At 40.2% G+C, this 13,170-nt stretch overlaps 1 protein-coding gene across 6 annotated transcripts in view; it reads left to right on the plus strand.

Moving 5' to 3' along the window:
• The window catches only part of gulp1a (GULP PTB domain containing engulfment adaptor 1a), a 53,386-nt gene that overhangs the window by 14,361 nt on the left and 25,855 nt on the right, over positions 1-13,170 (plus strand). For 5 of the 6 annotated variants that reach the window (XR_004165803.2, XM_031585896.2, XM_031585874.2 and 2 more), the window contains exon 2: positions 5,881-5,958. The exons of the other annotated variant lie outside the window; for it this stretch is intronic. The gene's annotated coding sequence lies outside the window, so the exon portion shown is untranslated. The remainder of the gene's footprint in view (positions 1-5,880; positions 5,959-13,170) is intronic. 6 annotated transcript variants of the gene reach the window in all.

Below are 13,170 nucleotides of genomic sequence, written 5' to 3' on the forward strand. Positions count from 1 at the left end.
TCTGAATCCCCTGACCTGAGAACGATGCATATGATAAGTGTGTTCATCGGTGTCTACATGTTTGTTGCACATGAAACACTCCAGGGTGGTTTCCTACAGGCGCAGGATCGCAATCCTTGCCGCCTATGATAAAGGTTGCCCTGTTAATATGTTCACCGCCAGCGGCCGTATGAACCTCTATGAGGGCAAAGGCTTCAATAAAGCTGGTGTGTGTAATTGGCTGCCACTGTATTATCACGCGGGAATGTATAGGGTCCCATACTGTTATATCGCAGTGAACTGCGATAAGGAACGTCTCGGTTACTTACGTAACCTCGGTTCCTTAAGCAGGAACCAGATATAACAAAGTTGGCGTGTACAGTGTTACCTTGGATTGATTGTCTTGCTCAGTTTCTTTCCGAGGCAGTTCTGTGGGCGCGTAATAAGATAAGGGCTCCTGAGGGGCGGGCTCAGGAGCGCGCGCTGACAGATCTCGCGGCCTTTCAGGTGTGAATAGATAAATGCTTTGTTTTGTACCCATGACTTGACGTCATGTACCATACTGTTATATCTGGTTCCTGCTTAAGGAACCGAGGTTACGTAAGTAACCGAGACGTTATGTGGCCTTTTCTGCTGATAAGGCTACGTGGTCATTAACCCTTATCTCTCGGAGATACAGGACACTTTAATCGCTTGATTGATTTGATTTCACCCACACTGTAACAAGAAAGGCTAATGCTTATTTTTTTTCACAAGGAACCTGATGAGCCTTAAATAAGAGAATTTGGCCATGTGCTTTGCTGGGAGCTCTTTTTTTCCGACAGCACCTCTCGGTTATGTTGTCGGCAGAACACAGTGCACTGAGTTGTTTCTGTCATGGCAGCATTGTGAGGCCTCCCACATTGCTTGAATGAATGATGCTCAAGAGGGGTGCTTCACAATATGAATACTGAAGTGATCTTACGATTCTCTGATTCATGAATACTCGACCAGCTACACCAGAGTCATTGAGAGAGGCTCTCTTTTTGATGTTCTCAGTGCGGTTAAAAGAGAGACTTTTTAGCTGGGCATTTCTTGTCCTTGATGATATAGCTGCTTTTCATACAGACAGGCATTTGTAGAAACACCCACTGTAACTGGTCTCATACATTCTTTCCTCACACAGACATGCATAAACCACAACCACTCCTTATTCATTCTCACGTCAAACACTGCTTTTGCATTTTGACGACCACATAGTTTCTCTTGCGTGGTCTGTCAGAGAGATTCCATTTGTTTGAAAACCCTGCAGACACACTGCTTGTCCTGAAGATAAAAGAACTCTTGATGAACCCATTGCAGTTAACATAATGCTCATGAAAGAATACATTTATACGATAGTGACTCTGAATGAGTCCCCTACAGAAGGAACAGTATGTCATTTGGATGATAAACCATGCTGGCATGTTAAACTGAAGATGGCCAAATTGCCTTCTTACTTTTGAGTGCTCATCTTCTCATTTCAAACACCATCCACCATTTTAGACTGCAAATGCTATCAACAATTACTTTTAGAATGTCTGTGTTTTCCTCTCATACGTGTGCTTTGAAGAGAGGCCATCTGCTGTATGCACACTGTGGGTAGGGATTGGGCTTTATCAAGTGCATGCATTGGGAAGGACTGTCCTTGCATGTCCTCTGTCCCCAAATGTCCCTCTGCTTGCAAAAGCGAGTGGACTCTGAGAGAGAGAGAGAGTTAGAGAGAGAGAGAGTGAGAGAGAGAGAGCGAGAGAGAGAGAGAGAGTACGTTCAGCTCCCACTTCTCATGTCACATGCTCAATTGATTCATACTGAGCTGCACATTTGTCATGTCATTGGCAAGAGCAGTATGGCTACTTTATTATGATCAAATATACTGACATTGTGGTTGTGTGTGTGTGTGCTTGTGTTTGAGTGTGTTTGTGTGTGTGCTTTTGTGAGTGTGTGTGTGTGTGTGTGTGTGTGTGTGTGTGTGTGTGTGTGTGTGTGTGTGTGTGTGTGTGTGTGTGTCTGTGTGTGTGCATTTGTGTTTGTAAGTTTGGGAGTTCATATGAGTATAAACATTCTTTGAAATCTCTCTACTGGAGAGATCAATCTAATGAGCATCAGTGGGATTTAGCTAAATAACATTAGTTTATTTTTGCCACCATTTTAACTGTCATTAAACAGTTTGTCACAGAGAGACCCTGTGGATTAGTGTTACCTTTTGAAATGGTCGGTGGTCTGTGTCCTGACATCTGGCATCCCTGGCATCCCAGTAACATGTTATAATGAATTATTTCTAAGGCTGCCACCACCTAATCACTGTATGGAAGCATAGATCAAAGGCAATTTGATGTGATTTATTCATGGTTCATCAATATAAATAATTGGTATCTCAGTATAGTATTGTTTAATTGAGCATCAAACCCTCCCACAAATGATCCAAATGATTAAGCATTGGAGTAAGAACAAGTAATCTACATATTCTGTCTATGTCTTTAAATCAGCATAGCCTCTGAACAATGATTCCAGATTAATGAGAAGAAAAAAAATCTGTCCATTGTGTTAGTGTCCAGATGATAGATCCGTAACCATTCTACATCGCTTGCCTAAAATGATAAAAAAAATGAATCTTCACCAAACATAGCATGTATGAGAGAAAAAGAGGCAGAGGTACATTTATGCATTAGTACTTCTGTTGATTAGTCATGTTTTTCAGTGTGACCTCGGGTGGAGGTTAGTTATGGTGATGGAGGTCAGTCTGATTCAACATTTTTACATAGGCAGGAAGCAGATTTGTGTTCAAGAGCCGCGGCTGTTTTAAAAAAAAAAATGTCTTGCTGGTGTTTTTGCCGCACTAGCACTCATTTAAATGCAAATGTATTTGTGACTGTTCCCATCTTTATGTTGTCCTCCCTATCGGCAAACTTTGGGTTTGTAAGTTGCAGTTATTTATGCGAGTTATGTCTCTAATCCCAAACAAATGTTTGTCTTTTTTGACTACCGTTACTTAGTTACTGTACATAAAGGAGCTATCCTTCTGCACATTATCGTGGACATGAACTATACACTTGAAGAAGTTTGCTGATGTGTTATCTATGAAACATTTATGAGAGGTTATTGATGGCCAGGTCCTCTACTTTAAGGGAAAAAAACAAAACATTAAAATGTAATGTTTACCAATCTGGAAAGTTTGCCCACCAATATGGAAAAATAATTGTCAGATAAATTAACTGTGCTGGGAAGGTTATGTAAAGACACAATAAAGAGCTTGGAATCTCTTATGTTTCTTAATCAATCCAGGTTTTAAACGTGTCTCTTTTACTGTACACGTGTCTACATCACTGTAACTGCTTTTATGTCACAACCTGTTTATTTATTTTTCATCTGATTTTCATCATGGTTTTCATCTGATTTATTGTATAAAAACATAAATATGTATACTTAACGGTGCAATTCCTTAAATAAATGTATCATGGTCCCTGTTTTGGTGATAATTATGGTATCACACAGGAACTGCCAATGCTAAGCTTCAGCCGGCAGCTCTCTCCAGCAGCCCCTCTTGACAGCCTGCCGGTCTGGCTCTGTCAGGTCTGGTTTTAGGTCCTTATCTGCCCCCAACAGCATCCTGGCACCGGCTCTGTGGCACAGGCGGCGTAGAAGACAGAGGGATGTCCTCTTATCTGACATCATTTGCATAGAGAAAAATAGATGTCTTTCAGGAAAAGCTGTTGTTATTCGGTGATGTGTTGTGGTCTGACCCTTTTAACGGTGTACTGACTGCACATAACCACCTAGCAAAGGGTTATATATATATATCCTTGTTGCATGATAAAGCATTGCAGTTTTTAAGGTGGTGTTGATTCTAACCTGGAAGAGTAATGGAAACTGGTTGTATTTCTGTTGGAGTGCTGAACAAGTATGCTAGTATGTGACTGGAATAACTTTGCAGAATAGTTCATCTTCTGAATGTGCTTGTTTCTTTTCCTACTGATTCCTAATCTCATTTCATGCACTCATTTCATGCCACTTTGCTGTCTCTTGAAGAGGAATGGGACAAACCCACAATGCAATGGAAGGAGATTGGTAGTGACGTGACAAGCTCATTGAGACAGCATCTCATGTATTTATAAGGCACAATACATTTTGAAAACACCTTGAAGAATGTCATATACGAAGACAGCCCCTGCCCACATTGGCTGTATGGTCTTGTCAGCAGTAAGGGGAAATTCTACATTGGGCATAATAAGCCACTAGCCCCAAATGAATAACCACTGAGTTGAGACTTTTTTGATAACATATATGTTTGAGTTCAATGTGGAAAGAATCTTATATGAACAATCACTACTTGTGGCACAACTAGAGATCCAGTACGAGTCTACAGGAACAGCCCTTCCCACTGCCAATAATATTCCGTTAAAGTGACATAAGGGAGTATAATCTTGACAGGCTTTCCAGCCCACCCCAGGGGTTGTACCTACACAATTCTTCATGGAGTGGCTGTGCAGGAATGTCATCTCAAGGTGTTACCGTACATCAAGCTTAATGTTTTAGATTGTACCATTCCCTAACACGGCTCAAATATAATGCTCTGTGCTTTTCAAGTTTTGGAAATCTCAAGCACTGTATTACGGAACAGGACTTCAGGACTTACTTATTTATTTTCCCAGGTCGATTAAAAAGTCATTGCATCAAGCTTAAGCATTATGCTTTCCTCTTTTGTGGAAAGTCAATATGTCTACTGACTCCACAGAGTATGTGTCAGATTATAACTGAAACACCTTTAAATATGTTGACTGACTAGACTAAGTAGTTTAAGAGGAGATATCCGGATGCTGTGGATTTAGAAATATTTAATAGGAAATGTGGGACTTAAAAATGCAGTAACCTTGGCTTTGCCCAATCAAACCTGTGTGCAAGTTCAAATCCTAAGAGGCTTATCACAGCTGGAAATGTTTCTTATCATGTCACCTCCCATAAATGTGAAAACATTCAAAATAGATTAACCTAAATTGTTGAACATTCACAATGTGGCGTTAGATTAAGTGTGGCCTTAGATTAAAACTGTTGTGAAAACTTGTTGACTTTGGCGAGACATAACAACTTCAGGAGTCTGCCCAACCAAATCTCCTCCTCTTCAGTGTGCCAAGCAAACTCAAATTCATTGGCAGGCAGGATTGACGGTTTCTGTGATAGTTTCCTGTTTGGTTAACACTGACGGGCCATGTTGCAATTTATATTAGTAGATTCCAGAGTTTAGCGAAGTCTCAGAGACCATTTGTTTTTCATGCGTCTATTTCAGTGATTGCAATCAGAATGTAATGTCGACTGACAGAATTCTACAAAACAAGTACAGAGGTAAAGTCTTTGATACCATTTTGAAACTGTTGGAATATTTATGGTGCAACAGTGGATATTTCTCTGTAACTGCATGCTGATGTGAAATTAGTTATAATATCTTAACACAGAAGCTTGTGTGTCTTTTAGATCAGTGTTAATCATTATTGTCAGAACTCAGTAATATGACTGTCCCCTTAGAGAGGGACGTGTGTTTGTTACGGTCTGTTGCGGTCTGTTACGGTCTATGACAGTCAGCTGTGCTCAGTGTGGGTTATGATTATGCAAGTAAGGTAGCTCGATGCAAATGGCTTTCCTGGCAAAAGCCACTATTATACAACAGAGCTGAAGCATAGTTGGGGAATTTTTTTTTCCCAGTGTCTTACAATCTAGAACGTTTTTCAGTGTGATCTGGTTTCTGCATCCTGCGACATAGCGAGAAGTTGTTCAAAATATCTCTGCTCTTTTTTTTTCTTTAGCCTGCAGATATTCATGGAAATTAATTCATTTTATGCCTGTCTGCACCTATACATGAACTGTGTTTCCTCTCCTCTGCCTGTGTAGGGACCACATGACAACCCCCGGCAGCTAAATGAGCAAAAGAAAAACTGTGGATTTTGGTCATTAATTAACACATTACAGGTAAGATGGCCTTTTTGTTGATCACATACAGAAATTTGATTTTGTGCTTTCAGATGCTGAAAGACTGGGTATGTTTGAACATGCATTTTGAGAGAAACTTTGTATGAATCGCTATTCCTGTTTATCTCTCTTAATAAGAATAAAGACAATTAGTTATAGATGTGGTAGATTAGAGTAGATGAGTCTAAATGTTTCTATACATTGCCTCACGTCCCACATTACTTTGGCAGTTATCAGAACCATTTATACTTGTCTCCAAGGTGAAATGGAATAGTATCCAGGAATAGTGCTCAAACACATGAGAGGACAGACTTGACTTTCACCTTGAAGCTTGGTAAGATTAGGAGACACCTTGCAAAATGGATTATTCCAAGGATATGCTGAAGCACTCTGTGAAGCATTGTGAAGCAATGATGTTTCATAAGATGGCCCTTCGACGGCCCAATCACAGTAGAGTTGGCATTCAAGTCATGATGTCAATGTGTGATACTAATGCACATTGGCACGCTCCCTTTGTACAGCATCCCAAGAGGTCATTTCAGTGATGCCGGTACATATCAAGTTGTGAGGGTTATTTGTGCTGCCCTGGCTTGAGGTATTCTCTCTTAAAGAAAAGATGTGACTGCCGATTGCTAATAATTAAGATATCGTGGAGAGTGACGAAGTGGCGTACGACTTCAAAAACTTAAAGCATTTCAGTGACAACTTTTCATAGCACCTTCGCTTGTGAATGTCGTCATCTAGAGTTAATTGTTGTAAAATCATTGACCCGGCATGGTATTCTCAAACTTTCCCCTCATTGCATTTTAACGATTAAAATAATCTTGGAGCAATACAACACAATACAAAGAGAACTTTGGTGCAGTTTGTAAATTTTCACACTCTTAATTAAAGAGCTGGTTAAATTTTGAGGTAAACTCCCTATCACACAGGAGCAGTCGCCAGTGCGAAGCTAGAGAGGCATAAAGATGTAAACAGGTCGTTATGATGAATGAGTACTCTGCTTCTATTGATTATAGCTCTATATTTTCATGGTCATATTTGTTTATGACCTTTAATTAACCATGCACTCCTCTCTGGATGATAAAAGGCCTTTTTATCAAACAGTCAGTCCTGCTTTATCATGTTTCCGCAACTATTGTAATTGCTGGCAGAGTATTGCATTTTCCCTGAAGACAACATTCACTAAGCTACTTTTCACAGTCTTAATTGTATATAATGTTTATGTTCTAGTAGTATATACCTACATCATATATATATATATATATATATATATATGCTTACACAACCAACTAAGCTATCCTCAGTATTTAGCCTGTGATTGTGTGGTTGTATGACCTTCCTCATGCCTGAGGTATTCAGCTATATCTCTCCACTTTCTTTGGTAATCTCAGTAGACAAGACTTGAGTTTTCCTCAGATCAGTCATGATTGCCATTTAGATGTGAGGAGGTTCTTAGAAATGTTCTGAATTAGCATATCTGACTCCACCTTTGAAGCCATTTCACATTTGCCCAGTGAGACGAGATTTTAAAAAGTTATGTATAATGTAGTTGTAGAATATTGTATGAGTTTACAGTGAGACATGAAGACTTGAGCCTGCAATATCCTGGTTGCCAGATTTTTCATGTGAAAATGATTGCATATGTATCTATTTTTCTTTTGACAGTATTAAATTCAGTTTAGCATGTGTGCTACATGCAGTTATAGTGAAACTACAGATAAGTGTCTGATATTCAAAAGCTAGAGCTGTCACTGATCCAATTACAGTTTTAAATGTGAAACCCTTAGAAGGTTTCCTTGCCCAACCATTAGGGGATTTTTCAAAGAACCATTTTGAGTTTTCCTATGGGGTCAAGCAAAAACACTTAAAGCTGCTTGGTAACTCCATTTTTTTTACTAGGGGTGAACATACTCTTTTATAAGTGCCATTAATCAGTAGAGTTTTATTGATATTTTGGCAGACTTGGAGCATTGGATAAACAATTTGGCTACTATCCAAATCACAAATAAATCTAATTAATTGTGCAATCTGCTGTATAATTTTGTTGGTAACACGTAGTCTGTGCTCATCATGAACACATAATGGAGTGCTGTATGCAGTTAGGCCTTTGCCATAGAGACAAATAGTCAGAGTGTCTTAAACCCATCTTGTGCAGACTTAGACAGAGACAGAGCAGATGTTCGGGGGATTGTATTTTCAGAAGAAGACAGGGCGGATGGGATGAGGGAGATTTACAGTTGTTTTGATGGGTTTTGCTTTCTGCTGGTCCGTGGTTGTACTTATGGATGGGAAATTGGTTTGCCAAGCATATCTGAGGTTTACTTTCGGTCAGTGCACTGTTGCATTACATGGTTTAGAGGTCACTTCAGGTCATAAGTTTGTCATGGACTTGCTGATGAAACAGCGATGACAGCTGTTATTTCTCAAAAAGATAGGACTTTTCTTAGAACCAAAAGATTTTTCCTCTTTCATACATTCAGATTTGTTGCACAGGAGAAAAGTGTCATTGGCATATTGGCATTGTCACAACCCAGAGGGTACTTCATAACTAGCGTCCTCTACTGAGGTTGCTGTAACATGTGTGTTCATTCTTGTGGTCAACTCTGTAAATGAGCCATGCTGATTGCTTCAGGAGACATTTTTATGATAAGGGCACAAAGTTATTCTGAGGCAAAGTGTGGAGCAGTGTGTATGTGTGAGCTATCCAGCCAAACCCAGCCTTGATTGACACATGCAGCTGTGTATGACTTACACATACAGGTGAACCACAGATCCATACTGATAGTTATTGGTCACTTAAGCAGTGTGCATCTAGAATTTGAAGGATTCATTATTTTACAATGGAATTATGACCTCTTGGCTCATCTGTCTGGCACCAGATGCTTTTGTGTCATGCAACACAGACACAGTTGTGTTAAAATGCAAATGATTGCAGTTTTGATGATAGCAGCAATGCCGAGTACCTAACTACAGTTATTTGAAAATTTCAGGTATAAAACAAATTTATCTCCACAATTCTTCCAAAAACTTTCAACATTAATTCTGCACCACAGAACAGTGAAGTAGGAAACTGTTAATTGATTTTTTTTCCCCCCAATGGATTGGCACATTTAGCAATAGAATTGTGTGCATTAGATTATGATCCACAATAGTAATTTTCTGTATAAAGGGGAAACAATTGAATAAATTAAATTTTGTCATTGCTTTTCAGTCATATCTCAACACCACTTGTAGCATTTCAATGTGGCACATCCAATGTGGCCCACCTCAGCTTTCAACAAAATGACAATAATTTGCACTACAGTGATTTCACAGCACATTATAAAACCAGTCAGTCTGCGCCGCATCCATATGGGTAGGTGGGGCAGTGCCCCACCAAATATTCATTCACTTGATAACATAGATCCTTAAAATAGACATTCAATCAATTGTTGTTTGCTAATGTGTTACATGTGTTACAATTACATCTTTAAAAGTAGTGAAGCATTTTTATTCTTTAGTGTTTATAAGTCGAAAAACAATGATGGGTGTTTAAATATTTGCACATAGCTTCTTGCCTCTTCCGCTACACTCCGCTAGGTTGTCTCTGCCCACAGTGATCCACAATTTGCTGTTGGGCAGAAATAAATCTGCCTCTATTGCTGTTAACGTCATGCTATGCCCCAGGCAACACAACAGTAGACCTACAATATTAATATTAGTCCGCACTAGGCCGCCTTTCACTGTGTTTTTTAACTCAATCAAACAACTGCAATTTCTAATTAATAATCCATTATACTGTAGTTTTAGAGAAAACTGCTGCAGGCAACAGTACACAGATGATAAAGTTAGCTCACAAGCCGCTGGCCACTAGCACTGTTAGCCAGCTTTATGGCTCTGACACACCAGCCATCTCGGACTTGTACTGTAAGCCCCTCGCATTGACTCCTCCTGGCCACATTGCATGTTTCTTCATACAAATGAGGGTGGGCATTTTTTGGTATTTTTGTTTATTTCTGCCCGCTGTGGCTAATCAAATTTTCATGGTCGTGTAAGGGTTGGGCAGGGCACTATTTTTGGCTGTGCTGCTGCGTTGCAGTGTGTCGGTGTTAGATTACTTAATTGACATTGATTGATAGTGTTTGGTATTCATATTAGTTTATGTGTGCTACTGGGGCAGTAGCCTGTGTGCACTGGTAGTGAGGAAAGGACGATTAACAGTGGCGGACCATCAGGGAGAGTGCTACGCTGCTGAGAGTTCCCTGCAGGCCTTGAAGGTTTAAGCTCTGCAGCTCCAATCCGTGTGTAGCTCAGAGGATGAGGAGGCCTTTTACAGACTGTGTTGGAAACATAATTGCTGGCGCAATGTATTTGATGACTGAGACTGATGGTAGATATTTGAGAGGGCAGTGGTTTTAATCATATTAAATTAGAGCAATTATCAATTTAGGATTAAATTTAGCATTATTGGTGGTCCTGCCTCATGACTGCTTGTGCGTAGCCTGTCAGTTGAAATTTTGTGAGAGCCCCTCAGCTAAACCACAATAAAAAAGATGGATAAAAATAAGTACAGCAGACGGAAGCATCTGACTAAAACAACAGTCAGCTTTTCACAGTATGCCTTATAAAAAAACTTGCGACACTGGAACATTAATTATTTGTATTAGCACCTGCCAATTATTATTTGAGTAATGGTGACACAAAGCAAGAACACATAGCACTTTGTCAAGCAGCTCATTTGTATGTGCAGCATGTTGCGAAATACAAAATTTGTGTCCGATTTAACTTGGAAGCTGCATCTATTTCTTTGGTCACGAGCCGCTACTGCTCCCTAATAGTTATCCCTGTGAATCAGTCCCTATTGGAGTAGAAGGTATTATTCTCATATTTTATGTATGAGTATTAAGCTCATATACTCATGGGTTGTTTGCATTTTGTGTCGCATCTGTCATCACACTGATGCTGGGTAAAAACAAAGAGGCGCAGTTGCCAGTTGAAGAGAAGAGATCAGATCAAACCCAATGAAATAGCATCTGCTGAAAATGTCCCTCTGCACACTGTGGCCCCTGTCAGGGGTTCCCCACCAAAACTGCAGCTAATTGCCAATTACATTTTCTCCCCACACTGTATACAGTGTGTGTGTGTAGCCCTCCCTCATTACATCCCATCTCAGAGCGGCGAGTCCACAAATTATTCTTTCCAGAGACAAACAACGTAAGCCATTTCATGCCTGCAGTTGAGAGCCTTTGACTGAATGTGTTCTCTTACTGAATGCAGTCAGGCAAATGAATGTTGGTATTTGGGGCGTTCTTGGTTGTAAGGCATTTGGAGCAGCCATGATGTGTTGAGGAAAATGAGGTGCACTTAGAACAGAGTGCTTTTGTCCTGACAGACTTTTTGACCTAAGAATAGAAGGTGGGGTGGTAGTTATAGCGGACTGTTTTTCAATAGCTGTCAGGTTTTATTGTTGGTGAGATGCGGCAGACATGTCGCCTCAACAGCTGAACCGCCCCAAAAATGCAGCATAAGAAAGCAGTACACTATGCCGTATATTTGATTGTGAACCTGTTGTTTTGAATACTTTACCTGCAATAGTATGGCAGTCAGATAGAAATGCCTTGGCTGGAAGGGCCAGGTAAAGCTGTACACCTGAGACCTCTAAAGCCCAAATGTTTGAAAATCTTAACAAGGAATACCTTTCATTCTGGATTATGGTATCAGATGTGTGACATTAACCTGCCAGTGTGAATATTAAGCATTTCCTCTGCTGAGAGGCCGGTCAGCCAGGTAGTATTTTCCACCTCCTGTCATCTGCACTAGTGTTGTGGCTTGTGTGTTGAGACCTAATTCTGTGTTTCCTGTCCTGTTTCCACTAGTGGTTGAAAACACATGCTCAGGTCCTAAGTGAAAACATCTGAGGCTTTGGTGGAATGATGCTCTTGCGATTTTCAGGAAAGGCAAGCTTTTTTTGGTTTAGGTGGGTGGTTCACAGAGAGCAAAATCAAAGCCCCTCGTATCCTTACCACACTGTGTGCATGTGTGTGTGTGTGTGTGTGTGTGTGTGTGTGTGTGTGTGTGTGTGTGTGTGTGTGTGTGTGTGTGTGTGTGTGTGTGTGTGTGTGTGTATGTGTGCCTGTATGTGTTTGAAATGTGCCCTATTTTGAGAATTGAAATGGCTGGTGAAAATGTCTGGCGCATTCACATACAGTATGTCACTGATGCCCTTGCATAACATGTAAGGATGGTGGACAAAAAGGATTGGCTGTAGCAAAATGAATTCGCTCAAGGTGTGGAGTCAGGCAAGACCAGTAGGATTCACTTTCCTTTTATGGTTGTCAACACTCCACAATGCTGGTGATTATTGAATATGTTCATACAGAAAACGTCATAATTGAGGAGGCCAGTAGACCACAGATGCTACATTCCTGTGAGGTAAGCATGAGGACAGATAAGATGTTCCATAACCTGACCTAATTTCACAGAAGGGAAGCCCCACACTCCAGATGCCGCATTATCATTTTCTCTTGTACAGGAAACCAAATAGGCTCATGTTGGCCAGCTGAACGGTTTTGTGTCGCAGCTTTAAGCTTGTATGTGTGTTCATTAGGTTTCCAAAGCAGTTTTTAGGTATAATGTCAGGCCCTGAGGCTTTTAAAATATTTTCAATTTGTTTCCCCAGGGTGGCAAATAGCATTTCCGCAGTTATTCGAGTTAGATAAACTTTTTAATTGAATGGTAACACTAAAGATCATATTTCTATTAACTAAGGTTAATTAAATGCAGTAGCATAAAGCTACAAGACTTAATATAAGTAATTATACCACCATGACAGAAACATCTATACTATTGCTAGGCCATGGCACTAAATAAAAAAGCAGTAAATAAATATATTTTGTTACAGAGACATTCAACTTGTGTTTTTAGAAGATCACATGGCTAGTGGTAATCATAGTATAAGAAAAATAACAATAACATGTCCCAGTATATATGAAAATAATTATAGGATTTATGATCTGGCAGTTTCTACTGAGTAAGCTGTGGGAGTGGAGGATGCTGGATACTGCTCCACATCGATTGGCCCCACTGGGTCACCTTTCTGGTGCTTGGAGGCTATGCGTGCAGGAGCTTGTTGAGAAATGCAGATGTGGAGGTTTCCAGCTGTCCGTCTATACCTGTTTTTCATCAGTCAGGACAGACCACCAGGTCCGTGTGGTGGTGCACTGATCATGC

Source organism: Clupea harengus, chromosome 2 (assembly GCF_900700415.2).
Source record: "Clupea harengus chromosome 2, Ch_v2.0.2, whole genome shotgun sequence".
NCBI lineage: Eukaryota > Metazoa > Chordata > Actinopteri > Clupeiformes > Clupeidae > Clupea > Clupea harengus.